Source organism: Gavia stellata, chromosome 14 (genome assembly GCF_030936135.1).
Source record: "Gavia stellata isolate bGavSte3 chromosome 14, bGavSte3.hap2, whole genome shotgun sequence".
Taxonomy (NCBI): Eukaryota; Metazoa; Chordata; class Aves; order Gaviiformes; family Gaviidae; genus Gavia; species Gavia stellata.
Genome location: NC_082607.1, coordinates 10,028,443 through 10,042,096, shown reverse-complemented (window position 1 = coordinate 10,042,096; position 13,654 = coordinate 10,028,443).

The following is a 13,654-nucleotide window of genomic DNA, read 5'->3' as shown; positions in this document are numbered from 1 at the left end:
TAATTTTGAGCCAGCTCTTCGAGGTTTGATGCCTGTCATTCTGCAGTTTTAAATCAAAACCTTTTCCATCCTCCCTCCGGCTGAGCCACCATCATGTCAAGAGAAGGGTGGTCCTGACCCCAGCCAGCGGCTGTCTCCCATGAGGAGGATGCAGGCAGGAGGCCCTGAACTGCCTCTCCACGAGCATGAGCAGGTATGTGACACACTGAGCAAACACCCAGCCATATCTATGGAGCAAGGATATACTTTTAGAGTGGCCGATGGCTGAGGAGGTGCCTGGCACCCCGGGAGGGCTTGGCAGTTGAGTCCTTACCTAGTGTTTCCCTGGGCATGGTGGCAGGGCAGGCAGTCCCAGCACATTGCTGAAATGTTTTGGCATTTCCCAGTTTACTCTTTTTTTTTTTTTTTAATTTTCCATTTAACAAAGGCATGATAGGTGCACAGTGACCTGATCCAGGCCACAATAATATATCAAGCTGCTGGCCTCTCCCCAGGCCTCTCCCCATCACTGCTGACCTTTGCTGAACAAAGACCTGCCCGAACATCGCGCCCTGAGGCAGCTCTCGGCTCCCGCGAGGCTGCTCAGGCTGAAAGCGCAAGCCGGGGCTGGAACTCTGATGGTGGCCAGTGCAGCCCAGGGTACAGCGGCAGCGGGGATGGACCGGTGTTGGCTCTCAATGACATTTGGAAGGACATTTGGAAGAGGGTACGGGTACATTTGTAGGCTGTTACGTTACAGAAAGTCTGTGGGTTATGTTCCTTGATTTCTGAAGTCACTCTGCAGAGCTGCCTTCATCTTTTCTACATCCAGGTACAATTTGTGGTTTCTTATTGCTAGTGTCGGCCCACAGCAAATAAGCAGCAAAAGTCACATTAGCATTTTCCCACAATAGTCTCCTTGTGAGCCCGGACTGTGGTGTTCTCCGCATTGGAGCAGCAGTCAGTCCCTCAGCCAGAGCCCTGATGTTCCCTTTGATTAGGACCGTGGTGCTGTAACAGGAGTGCTCGTCATGGCACAGCGCGGCACCAGTGCATCGGAGAGCCCTGGGGTGGGCATCCAGGCACTGCTCGGTCCTCAGAGCAGTGGGCCCAAAGCAAATATTGCCATAGTTTCACATTCCTGACTAGTTTTGTGTCAGTGTACATCAGCATAAAAAATCGGATGACTCCTCAGGTTGAAGCAATATGGTTTTTCTTTAGAACTACAATAGGCAGAAATACGGAAATCATTCCTGACTGAGGAGTAAATCAAATGCAAGTGGCTGAGATGACACTGGAGTCTGAATTTCAGTATGCTGAGGACCAGATGTATCCACCAAAAATACGAACACTGTGTTTCCTAACAAGCTGCTCCTCCCAGCACCCGCCTGAGTTAAACACTCCCAAGCACAGACTGACCTATGCTTTCTGCTGCGTCCCTGAGACCACGGCTCGGTGATAGCCGCCCCCTCTGCAAGTCTCTTGCACGGCTGTCACCTATGCAGAGGTGAACAAGTCATTTCTGCATGTGAGTGTGCAGAGTTTGGTGTGCTGTGCTGGGGTTTTGCATGGGCTTTAAGCCCCACTGAGCTTGCTTTATTCAGCCCTTGACTAATGGGAAGTAATTTGAGCATTGGTGTAATCCCCGGGTTCAGCAGAACTGCCACAGACAGGAATGGATCTGGCCCGACCCTCGTTAGCAGGAATAAGGACAGACTGCCACAGTTGCCATCAGAAGTTCCCGCCTGGCCCTGCCATGGCACCCCAAAGTTTTCTATCCTGTATAAATAAAAAATGCAACAAGCCAGGCTTGAATTTTCCTCTTGAAGACTAGATGAAGCTCTGTTCAAAAGAATTAAATCTGCTTGCTCTCTTCTGGTGATGAACTTGAGGTTGATGAAAGTGAACTATTTTTAGTGCTAGCTAGAGGCACAAGCTGGTAATGGCTGGCAAAGCGCAGAGAGTGTTTCCCTGCCCTGCCAGCACATCCAGCTGGGACCTGCACTGCCCGGGCGCAAAGGATGCCACAAGCCCCAGCGCTGTTACGCAGCCCTGCTCAGCCTTGCCCTTTTTCATTTAGACTATGCTCTGTGGTGCCTTTTTCACACAGAGAAGCTCCTTCCATCCGAGATCCCCTTTGGGTCAGTAGCTGCCTGTCTCGCTTCGCCAGAGCCAGGGAGAACATTGCTGTGTTCAGCATTGGGGTGCTGGCGTGTGAATCCCATAGTTTTGCCCCTGGGCAAACGCTGCTCTTCTGCCTTGGAACAGCTCAATGGAAAATCCCCCTGGTGCAGCTGCTCTGTGCTGTAAAGCAGCACATTGCCAACATTACCATGCACTGGAGAAGGAGGAGAAATCATCTGCCTTTGGTTCAGGGTCATCCTCAGTAGCACGAGTTGGAAATTGGCTTCTGCTGCACGTACTGCGCCTCACATCATGACCGGGGGGGATGCTGGTACGGAGGCTCTGCAGAAGCAGCCTGTTTCCTCCAAGTGCTCTGAGGGCTGCTGACGATTTCAGCTTTACTTATTGTAATGTGTCCTTTACTGTGGTCATTTGTCTTGTTCTTTAAAGGCTACGGTCTGACATTTGGTCTTCGCTGGATTTTGCGTTGCTTGTAAACGTAAAGGTTCTCTCTGCTTAAATAAAGTTTTATCCCAGGTACTATTTACAAGTTTCTCTTCCCTCCTCACCAAAATGTCAATATTTGCTTTTACTGCAAGCTGGCAGGGCATCTCATGCCTATTGCTGAACAGCACTGCAAATTGCATGTGCTCAGCTGCCAGCCAGTGTTTCTGAGCCCCCAGAAGAGGCATTCTGAGACCTTGTGCCCTGGGGAGGAGACAGCCGGAACTGCGGAGCTGCCTCCCGCACATCCAGCCAAGGCTCCTTTATTTCAAGGTTCATGCTAGTAGTTACTCATTGGGCTTTTTATACACAGATACTATCTCTTAAAGTGTTTTCTTCTGTTCCTTGACATATTTCTTTGTGCTGCATGCATGGAGCTTATCTGCCTGGAGATGTATACTCTGCCTCAGAAAGGGCAAGTCTTTAATATGGGCTTGGTAGAATCAGCTGCTCATTGTGCTGTTGTAAAAACAAATGAGGGGTTAAAATCTGCAAGGCAGGAGGATCCTATCTTGTGTTTCCCAGCATCATGTGGGGCATGCACAGCCTGCAATGAAGGAGCAGGACCATATTGGAGGTGGTGGCCCCAACAGCCAGAGGGAGCAGGGAGGGTGAAGCAGGGTCCCTGCCTGCAGCAGCGGTCGGATCCAGGTCAGCACAGGCAGAGATGGGCGTGTAGCTTATCCTGCCAAATGGCATGGTTGGCGTATTGCTCCGCGAGCTCTCATCCATCCTGCTTATGTTGCAAGGTTTTACGTCTAAAAGCAGCAACGGCTGCGCCACCTGAGAAGCAACAGAGAAACAACATCTTGCAGAGAAGCATTTGACAGAGAGATATAAAAACCCTAATGAATGTGATTTTCCACGTGATGGAGGTTACCTGGTCTCTTTGTGCACCCCAGTCTCAATTACAACAATGTAGAGAGGTCCTTAAGTTACAGGGAATCGCCTTGAACTCACAGGAGTTAATCCATTTACGTGACTCTGTCCTGCTGTAGGACACCAGACTCTGGACATCAGTGCTAAGGCCTTCTCTCACATACCCTGTGCTGAGGGCAGACGGTGGATTTACCGCTGACAATGGCCTGCAAGCATGCCATGGATGGGCTAAGTTCTGCAACATTATTTAGGAGATCTAGAGGCTGGGATGGCTGCAAGAGTGTTTTCTGGGATTTTAACTATGCATTTGTAGTAATTTTCCTAAGATTAATGACAGCAGTTGATAAAAATGTGGTTATTAACATAAGGCACCCAAAGGACTTCACAGAGTGTTCCCATGGTGTAACCACTCACCCTGACCCCTGGCAACCCTTGCAGGATTTACTGCGCTGCAGCAGTGCCCATTCTCCTGATGCCAGCATCGCCCCGAGAGCGCTGTGCCAGGTAGGAGCAGCCCTCCACGGCTTTGCAAACTGCCTTCCAAATCAGGTATTCAGACAAAACTCCAGCAGCCTGTATGCCAAATGGAGCATGCTCGGGGGCCTGATGCTGCTTTGGCTCCAGAGGCAGAATGACTCCACGGGGGATCTGGCAGCAGATATCCCCCCTGCCTGCAGCGTGACTCTTGCATTCACGCACACATGGTCCCCTGCAGCAGTTCCATCTGCATGTGGCATTGCTGTGGCACTGTGGAAACACCCACACCCGGGTGGCAAGAAGGGGAGAGGAGCGCATGGGTACCATCCTCAGCACAGCACCCCGCACCGGACCCCCTCCTGCCGCTGCTACCCAGGGGCTGCTCTGCCCCAGCGCTGAGGAAGGGGGGAGCTCCATTTCCACGGCACCAAATTGCATTTCTTCCCCCCAGCAGTACGTTTTTCCAACTCATTACTGCAGAAGCAGTGGTGCTTTTCTCTTATACCAGAATTACCTTTCACACCTGCCTGAGGAAGGGTGTAGTGAAATGTTGTTTGCTGTGCTTTAAGACATTGTGAGGGGAGATAAGCACCAACCAGCAACCTAAGCAATACAGCAAGCTCTTTCCATTAGACACTGGCCTGCACTGAGACCTGTGTTTTGTGCAATGAATCAAGGTCCTTCCCAAAGATCCTGTGAAACAAGATTTCCTTAATTCCATGGTATTCAGGATACAGAGCTAAACTTGCAAGAGTTAATCTATTTAAATTACTCTGTGATAGATATTCAAGAAAACAGAGGTACACTCACAGGAGTTAATCCATTTAAAATTGATTTTGTCTTTCAGCCTTTCTGAAATATCTGTGCGGGAGAGCCTGTGGGCTTTCTGCATTTCTCAGTCAGAAAAGAGACCAGCCAAGCCAAACCAGGCATGGGGCAGGGGCAGACCTCAGCTTGCTTTGCTGCGGACACGCTGCATCCAGTGTTTCAACTGGTACCCAAGAACCAAACCACTGGAAATGAGCTGGGAAAAGCCACCAGGGTCTTACTTCTTGCTGTAAAGGGAGAGAAGATCAAAATAACCCAAGAGCTGCTGCAAAGACGAGCAAGCAGAAAGGTCCCAAGTGGGTGAGCACGCCCAAGCTCAACTCTCACGTGGAGGCAAAGAAAGGGCTTTGAGTTAGTTACTTTTGGCATCCCCTGGAGGGAGGCGTGATCCATTTTCACTGAAGGATGGCTTTAGCTATTAGATACCAGTGGCAGGACACGGTCCCTTTCCCCTCGGAGTATCAAACCCACGTTGACTCAGGGGAATCAGTGGCCCCAAAGCCTCCAGCAGGGTTTGCAAATGGGGCCCCACTGCGCAGCGCAGCCACGCAAGGACTGGCTGGGCTGGGTGGGCAGAGGCACTGGTGTGGGTGGAGGGGCTTCGTGCCCCTGCCCAGGTGCTGGGGGCATCGCACCTTGCCCGTGCCCGTGCCCTCCACGTGGCACCTTGCTGGGGGCTGCCGCTGAACCCCACCACAGCCGGCTGCTGTCGGCGGCTTCAGCGCAACGCGCTGCTTTGAGGCAAAACCGAAGTAATTTCAGCCAGACAAAACACTTTTCCCGTATTTTTAAATCTGTAGCCGTGACCCTCTACAAGCCAGTTCATGTCTTGCCTCTCCCATATGCCCTCGCTCTGGGGAATCCCCCGCAGTCCGCTGCGCACCAGGAGTTGACGGGCTGCTGCAGAAACCCCGGGGCAGCACACGGCCAGCGGTGCCTTTTGGCTGCTGGTGTGGAACCAGCCCCCCGGGCCGGCGGCCGGAGCCCGGCTGCGCGCACAGCGGGGCCCCAGCGCCACCGTCTGGGGACGCGCCCGGAGCCGCCCCGGCTGCCCGCCTGCTCCCCCCTCAACGTCCAACGGGCCACTGCGTGCTTTCTCCAGCACCCCTCATCTCCGCAGCGGGGGGGGGGGGGTTAGCCCTGCGCCAAGCAGCCACCTGCGGCGGATGTGCCACGCTGCCGGCGGACGGGGCGCGGTGCGGGACGGGGCTCCGGCCGCGCTCGGCCTTCCCCGCAGCGCTGCTCCCCTGCCCTGCTGGAAACGCCCGGGTTTGCTGACCGCCCGGCCGTGCTCCAGAGCTGGCCTGCTTGCTCAGCGGTCGCTGGGCTGTGCTCTGTGCAGCCCCTTGCACGGCCATGTGCGCCGGGACATCGTGGATTTCATCCCAGCCAGGCTGTCCCCGGGACACTGCTGCTAGAGCGGGGCCAGGTCAGGCTGGCCGTGTTCTGGCACGCTGCAGCTGCAAAGCAGCCTGGCCCTGCCGGCACATGCCAATGCACCAACACAGCCCGCCAGCCCGGCCGCTGGCCATCACTCTTGGTGTGAATGTTTTCCACCCCTGATGCCTTTGGGCAGAGCAACAGCCTGTCCTGACACGCACCCCAGCCCCGGCAACAGGACACCCTCAACCAGAAAATAGCACTTAGTCTGGAGTGCCTTACCGACTGCTGTGCAATCCCGCATGGTCCGCAAAATACTGTAGACACAGGTTATATTCTTCTTTTTACAGAGTGAGACTGTGCCCATGAACAAGTGCAGAGTCACTTCCCAAGTGACGAGTGACAGGACTAGAGGAAATGGCCTCAAGTTGCGCCAGGGGAGGTTCAGGCTGGATATTAGGAAAAAGTTCTTTACTGAGAGAGTAGTGAAACATTGGAATAGGCTGCCCAGGGAGGTGGTAGAGTCACCATCACTGGAGGTATTCAAGGAGCGTGTGGATGTGGCATTGTGGGATGTAGCTTGATGGGCATGGTGCTGTGTGGTGTTGGGTGCGTTGGTTTTTGGTGTGTTGTGCCTTGTTGTTGTTGTGTGGTGGTTCTTTTCTTTTTTTTTTTTTTTTTTTTTTCAGGTTGGACTTGATGACCTTACAGGTCTTTTCCAACCGTAGTGATTCTGTGATTCTGTGGTTAGTTTTCCAGTGTGGCTTCTACCCTAGGAGCTGCGCCAGCAATACGGGATTTTGCTTTGCACCATGATTTCCCAGTCTGGATGAGTGGGGCTCCATGACAGTGGGATGCAGGCGCTTTTCCAGAAAAGGGCATTGCAAGCAGCTGGTATAAACTGCTCCAGTGTAACTCAGAGCAGCCCTGTGACGTGGAGGGCTCTGCATTGCAGGGTTCAGAGCCAGAGCCACAACACCCAGGCAAGGACTATAAGTTTGGGCTGGCTCTCTTGGCTCATGTGCTGTGGCTCCCCAAACAGCTCCTGCTCTCCACAGCTTGGGGATTGAGCCTCTGCGCCTCTGGGCTGCCTTTTCAGCTGTGGAAAGAGAATATGTATTGGTCATTGCAGAGCCAGCTGCACCATGCTGCTGTGATACTCCATGAACACCCAGGAGGAGCAATATCTGCAACCACTACATACCTGGAATTATCCTGCCCCGTATCACAGCACCCTTCCTCGAGCTGCCTGCCTGGGAACCTCCTGCCTCCAGGCCTTACGGCTCTCACTCTTCGCTGGGACCAGCCCTCGCTCAGACACCTCCAACCTTGGTCCCTCACTGACCCCTTCCTTCTCTGGCCTCCTCTCCCACATCCTCTGCCCTAAGGCTGTCCAAGACCCCCACCCCGCTCTGCCAGGTGATCACTAACACTCACCACTGGATTTTTTTCCTGCCTCCCCCAGTTCTGCTCTGTCCTCAGGGACACTCCTGACATCTCCAGGCCTTCTGCAGCGGCTGCTGGCAGCGCTGGTGCCAGCCCCTGCCAGGACCAGCTGCTCTGCATGTGGGGGTCCTTTGCTCTTACTGCCGAAAATGCAGTGTGCACAAAGCACACAGGGGCCGGCAGGGATTTGGATCATGCCAAATAGTTGCCATTTATCCAAAACATTTGTTAGAAAGAAGCTGTTAAAAAAAGATGTATTTACGAGGATTCTTAACTCTCCTGTTCTTTTAGGCAAAGAATCTTAACCTTTTTGAGGCTTGTTCTAAAAAAATCTGTAATTTTATTTGGCTTGATCTCTTTGCACATAAAATGGTTTTTTGTTTGTTTGTTTCCTGATCAGCTCCAGCTCAAGGGAATCACCTCCAGGAGGAAGGGCGCTGCTGCAGAGGAAACCTTGAAGGAGAAGTGAGACATTCTGTAGCATGGACCTATCCAAATGTTGCTCGTACCAATAGATATTCTGAGAACAAATCTCTGTATAACGTTAGTAACATGCCGTGGATGTGAGTACTTTATATCTGCTTATAAAAGACGACTCCTGTTATTTATTGTCCCTTTCAGGATTAGATAAGGAAGGAAACGGGAAATTGTACTTGCTGGCATGTCACGAAGGTGGCTGAGATGCTGAGGAGGGAACAAAACGGAGGCCAGCTGAGAACAGCACCTTCCAGCCAAACCCCGCAGGGTAGTTTTGGCCCATGTGAGGAGCAAGGCGGCTATTGAAAGACTCAGCATTCCTCAAACGAAAGTTTAAAACCAAACTGGCACAGTGGGGAGCATTTCTGCCACTTCCTTTCATAACCACCAACCCCAGCCCGCTCACGAGCTCAGACGGAGGATCCCACTGCAGAGCTGAAGGTGGTGATGGGGTCTCAGTTGCCTCAGACCAACAGTGACAAATGTGCCATGTTGTCCCCAAAAACCAGCAGAGATGTGTCCCTCACCCCTCCGGTGAAGGTCACTGCTGTCCTGCATGCTGGGACACATAGAAAGGAGGGTCAAGCATGCTGCCTTCCTGCTGGAGAGGGCATTTCCCTCTTGTACTAAATATGGGACCAGACATAAGTAGCTCTCTGTTCTTCCCAGGGTCGGCTGGGGCACAGGAAAATCTGGAGGAGGCTTTTCCTTAGCCTCCGCTCCCAGACGTTTCCCTCCCACTGCCGGCAGGGCCAGAGCCGGCGCGACAGGGAGGGCTGGGCTTTGGCACCCCGCTGCTTCAGGAGTTTTCATTTTCCCCAAACACTTACCCGAGAGCATGTCTTGCCTCCGGGCTGGCTCTGTGCAGAGGACATGGCGAGCAGTTGCAACCAGATATTTATTTATGTGGGATTTCTTTCCCTATACCCAACGAACCTTTGCCAAAACTCTGACCCTGCAATGCAGCACAAGCGTTGGCAGGGTAGTGATCACTATGCGTGTGAGCTCCTAAATCACTTACAGCAAGAACTAGAGGGGTGATTGCACAGCTTCAGCGGCTTAGCTGCGAGCAGTAGCAAAGCCTGTCCCACCAAATCAAGCACCACGGGATGTCTGGGATGAACACACCACATCCACGCAGGGTCCAGGCATCCTCCCTGGCGTGCACCCCCAGCTCCAAGCCACCGGAGCCTGGGGCCGTAGCAGGAGCTGCTTCTTTCCAGCAGAAAGCTGGATCTAAAAGAAGTTACATCTCCTTAATTGTTTCTTGGCTCCAGCCTTTAAATGTTCAAACTGTTTTTGTTTTTCCTGGTGTTAGTCATGCACACCAGTTGGGAGCCTAACCTGTAATTCTGGCTTTGCTGCTGCTATAAAACATTCACACTGTGCTCTTCTAAACCAGGAGCAGAAACCTTTAATTTAGTTCCACTAGAGGGGTTTAATCTAGGACCATGACATTTCAATTACTTAGTAATGCATATTTAACATTTAGCTGTACACATCCAAAATTAAACCAAGAGAAGGAAAAATGTTGTCTATAAGCAACTACAAGGATTTTATTTAAAGCCAGTAAAAGCTGTAAATTTAGAACAAAGATCTAAACAAAGACCTTAAAGTAACCCCTTTTGCCTATTAGGCTGCATGATTTACGATGCTCTGTTCAAAATGAAATGTCTGAGATCTCCATTTCTCCCTAGTTTTGAATTTTTGGCTGACAAGGGACAGAAAAGTCTAAAATATTGAACATTTCCCCAAGATGGGAAAAGCATTTCTGCGGGACACCGGTCCTACACTGGAGAACATAGATGTTCCTCATCTCCCCAGGGATTTGGTGCAGGAAACCGCTCAGGTTTGTTCCTATCACTGCCGAGGGCCAGGTGTGCTGGTTTTCAGCCTAGCAGTCCATAAAATAACGGGATAAACAACGCGCTGGTAGTTTTGCCTCTCACACAAAGAACACAGGCTCATTGTTCCCGTCTTTGGCTTTGTCTCCTGGTATCTATAGGTCCCCCTCTTGCTTTTCAGTGAGTTCTGTAGGGCAGGGTGTTTCTCGCTGTCCCAGGATGGTGCAGACACTGGTCCAGTGAGGTTCCTCATCTCGAGCTTGGCATTGCCACACTGCACTATGTGAAGTGCTCGACGCCTTGGCTTTCTCAAATAACTGCGTCATTAAGAAATACCTTCAATTTTATATTCTTTAACATTGCTGCTTTCTGTATCCCCATAGATGATTGTTTATTGCCCACTGCCAGAGAACTTTTTGCTCCGCTATAAAGACAATAAATCAGGCTCTTTTTAGCACAGCCTCAAGAATTCCTGGAGCAGTTTCAGCTCCCCCAGGCCCATAGCGTGACTCAAAGTGGTGAACAGATAACTAGACTTTCCGAGTCAACCCCTGTTTCTACCCAAAAGTTATTGCTGGATATGGTTTGGTTTCATTTCCATGGTGGTCGGGACTGGGGACCTCCAGCCTCTGGCTTAGCAGAGCATTGCAGGGGAAGCAGGGAGGCACTCGTGGCCCTGGAGAGCCCGCACAGCGGGGGCCAGGCAGGCTGGAGCGGTGGGTGAGCAGGGGAGAGCTGATAAACAGCAAAGGAAACCTGGGGATAAAGGAAGAAATCCTGCGGGGCTGCAGCGGTTTGGAAGCAGCCGCATGGAGGCAGCTGGTCAGGGGGGAGAGGGGCTTCTTGGCTTGGGCTTATACATACACACCGACCCACCACGTGCAGGACGCAGCTGGGTTTCTGCACTTCCTAAATATTTCTGGGATTATTATTATTATTATTTTTTAATTAATGCAGGAAATAAGGGAGGCGAGAATGAAAGTGCAGGTGTCAGCAAAAGAGGCACAGCAGGGACCTGTAGCTGCTGGCTAAACCACAGTAACATCAGCACTAGATTCCTGGAGCTGCTTTTACAAGTGACTACTGATGTCTCTATTAGCTTCCGCAGTAGATATTAACACCTGTAGGAGGAAAGAGATTTATCCCCACTAATAATGCATTCTCTGCTAGCAATGGGGACTAAGTCAAATACTGTTAGCTTCATCTAAGAATAAAGTGTATAGGCCACATAGTGCCCTTTTAAAGCTCAGATGTGATGGTTGTGCTAAACTCACCGCCACTGAGATAGGGCAGGCTGCTCTCTTGGCTGCCAGAGCATAGAACGATGTTAACGTGGTCCTCAGCAGTCTTTAGAGGAAAGGTAAATACTGACTCGCATTAAATATAATGGCATGTAATAACCTGATATTCATTTACTTAATGCTCATGCTATTAATAGCAGATATTGACCCAAATGTGGGAATAGCCTTATCCAATGTTCTATCATCTACCATTAATCCTTATCAGCTTTGTGGTCGTGTTCAGAGATCTCCCTCGGGTGTCTTTCCTGGACACCACTAAACAAATAAATTGCTTCTGCTGGCTATAATTAAAAAAAAATATTCAGCAGCAAAGGGGCACAAATGGAAGTGTATGTCAGGAACTCACTTTACCCCATGTTATCCTTCAAATAGAGTGCGATGGCAGAATAAGGCACATTCCCTGCTGGCAAGGAAAAAGCAGAAAAGAGAATGAGATTAAATGCGGACTAGCTGCAGTGCGGTCTCCATAGTGCCCGGGAGATACCACAGCAAATACTTCACTGACCTGGGAGGGCTCTGGCTCATCTGCCCCCAGCACCTCTGCTTTCCACTGCCACTATTCCAGCTTTTACTGCCTTCACTTCCACTTACTTCCACCCTTCATGGACACCTCTCCGCTACCACCTGCTTTTCTCTGCCTGTCTCTGTCCTCTGCCATCATCCCTTCTCGCACCAGAGACTACAGCTCATCTCCAGGAATGGGGCAGGTGAATCAATGAGTGGTTTTTTAGTAGATCCCATAAAAGCTCAAAAGGCCCATTTCAGACTATTCTCCCACATCTGGCCAGCCAGGTTTGTAGATATTCACCACGTGCTGTTTTGGGGCACTGGAGAGAGCAGCAATGGACTATATCACAGAATCACAGAATCACTAAGGTTGGAAAAGACCTGTAAGATCATCAAGTCCAACCTTAAAAAAAACAAAAAAAAACCCCACCACAACACAAAACACCACAAAAAAAAAAAAAAAAAAAAACCAAAAAACCACAACACACCAAAAACCAACCCACCCAACACCACACAGCACCATGCCCATATAATTTCCTCTGGGACCTGGAGCGCATCAAGAGAGAAAGCAGCAGAAGGCGGCACTAGAAGTAAATAGTAATTATCATCAAAATACAGATATGTATGTGTAAACTGGGGTTAAACTAATACTAAGCTTGAGGCAGAAAACCGTGAAAGCATGAGAATTCAAAGCTGGGGCTGCCATGGCAACCCTGACTCGTGCTGGCGTGGTTGGGCGTTACAGCATTTCTATGGGACCTCCCAGAAAACGCCAATGTTCGCCCAGCATTTTATGGACATTTTACAGACAGGTAACGGAGCTGCTGGAGAAAGCAGCTGGTGCATTTGTGGAAGAGGATGCAAGTTTTGAGGGAAGATCGGGAAACGCAGTCCTGGAAGGTACAAATACACGCACTGGTAAATCCGGGCTCACAAGTGAGGCCACACATGAACTCCTGAGCCCATAGCCCCAGCAAGCCATGGGACCACTAGAAGCTGGTTCAAAAAGCAAAAGTTTTAGTAGTGAAACTTGGAATACTGAAATCCCAGCTGGAAGCCGTAAATCAGAGCCAGCTCCAGCACAGGTCCAGCCTACAGAGCTACTAACTTCCAGCTCCCGCTCTGCCTGGCAGATACCTCCGTGCGACAAAACAGCTTAATTTTTCTCCAAGTAAAATTCCCTACAGTCATTCTTCTCTTCATGCGACTGAGTCCCATTTGCAAATGTTCTCTATCTTTAGAAATCTAACTGATTTTTGTGAGTGTTTTTAGAATGCAGCCATTTTGGTGTGAATTTGGGTCTCATACAGAAAATGTATGCAATGTAACTCCTTCACTGTAATGTTATTATCTTTCCTATTTCTACTTTCCTTTCAAATATAAGAGCGTTCTATAAAGCCATGTCAGTAAAAGCTACTTATCGGTTTCTCATTCAGCAATTGCATTAATTTTGGATTCTTTTTTAATCTTTACAAGTAGCAAATTACCTTTTCAAACCTGACAAAATTCAGTTCAAAGCAAGCTGCTCACAATTCTTCCTTACAAAAACAGCAAATGCATTCTCTTTTAGTGTGCATTGCTTTCATCGTGACTTTTGGTGAGCTGCAATGAAGAATAAAAGTAGATCTGCAGAGAAAAGCCTAACTGACGGCTCCAGTATACAGTGATGCCCCAACGCTGATTCATAAACTAGCAGTACGCTTTCAGACATTTAAAGATGGAGCACAGAGAAAACAAAAATGTGACAATTTTATATGAAAGCATATGCATCCAGTGAGCATCTTCAGACAAAAATGAATCATGGCAATTTGGAGGACAGAGCATTTGCATTGGCAAAAGCTGAGACACAACTCAACTGCACATGCAGCAATTGTCAGTATGCCAGGAAGAATGAATAAAGAGCATGTC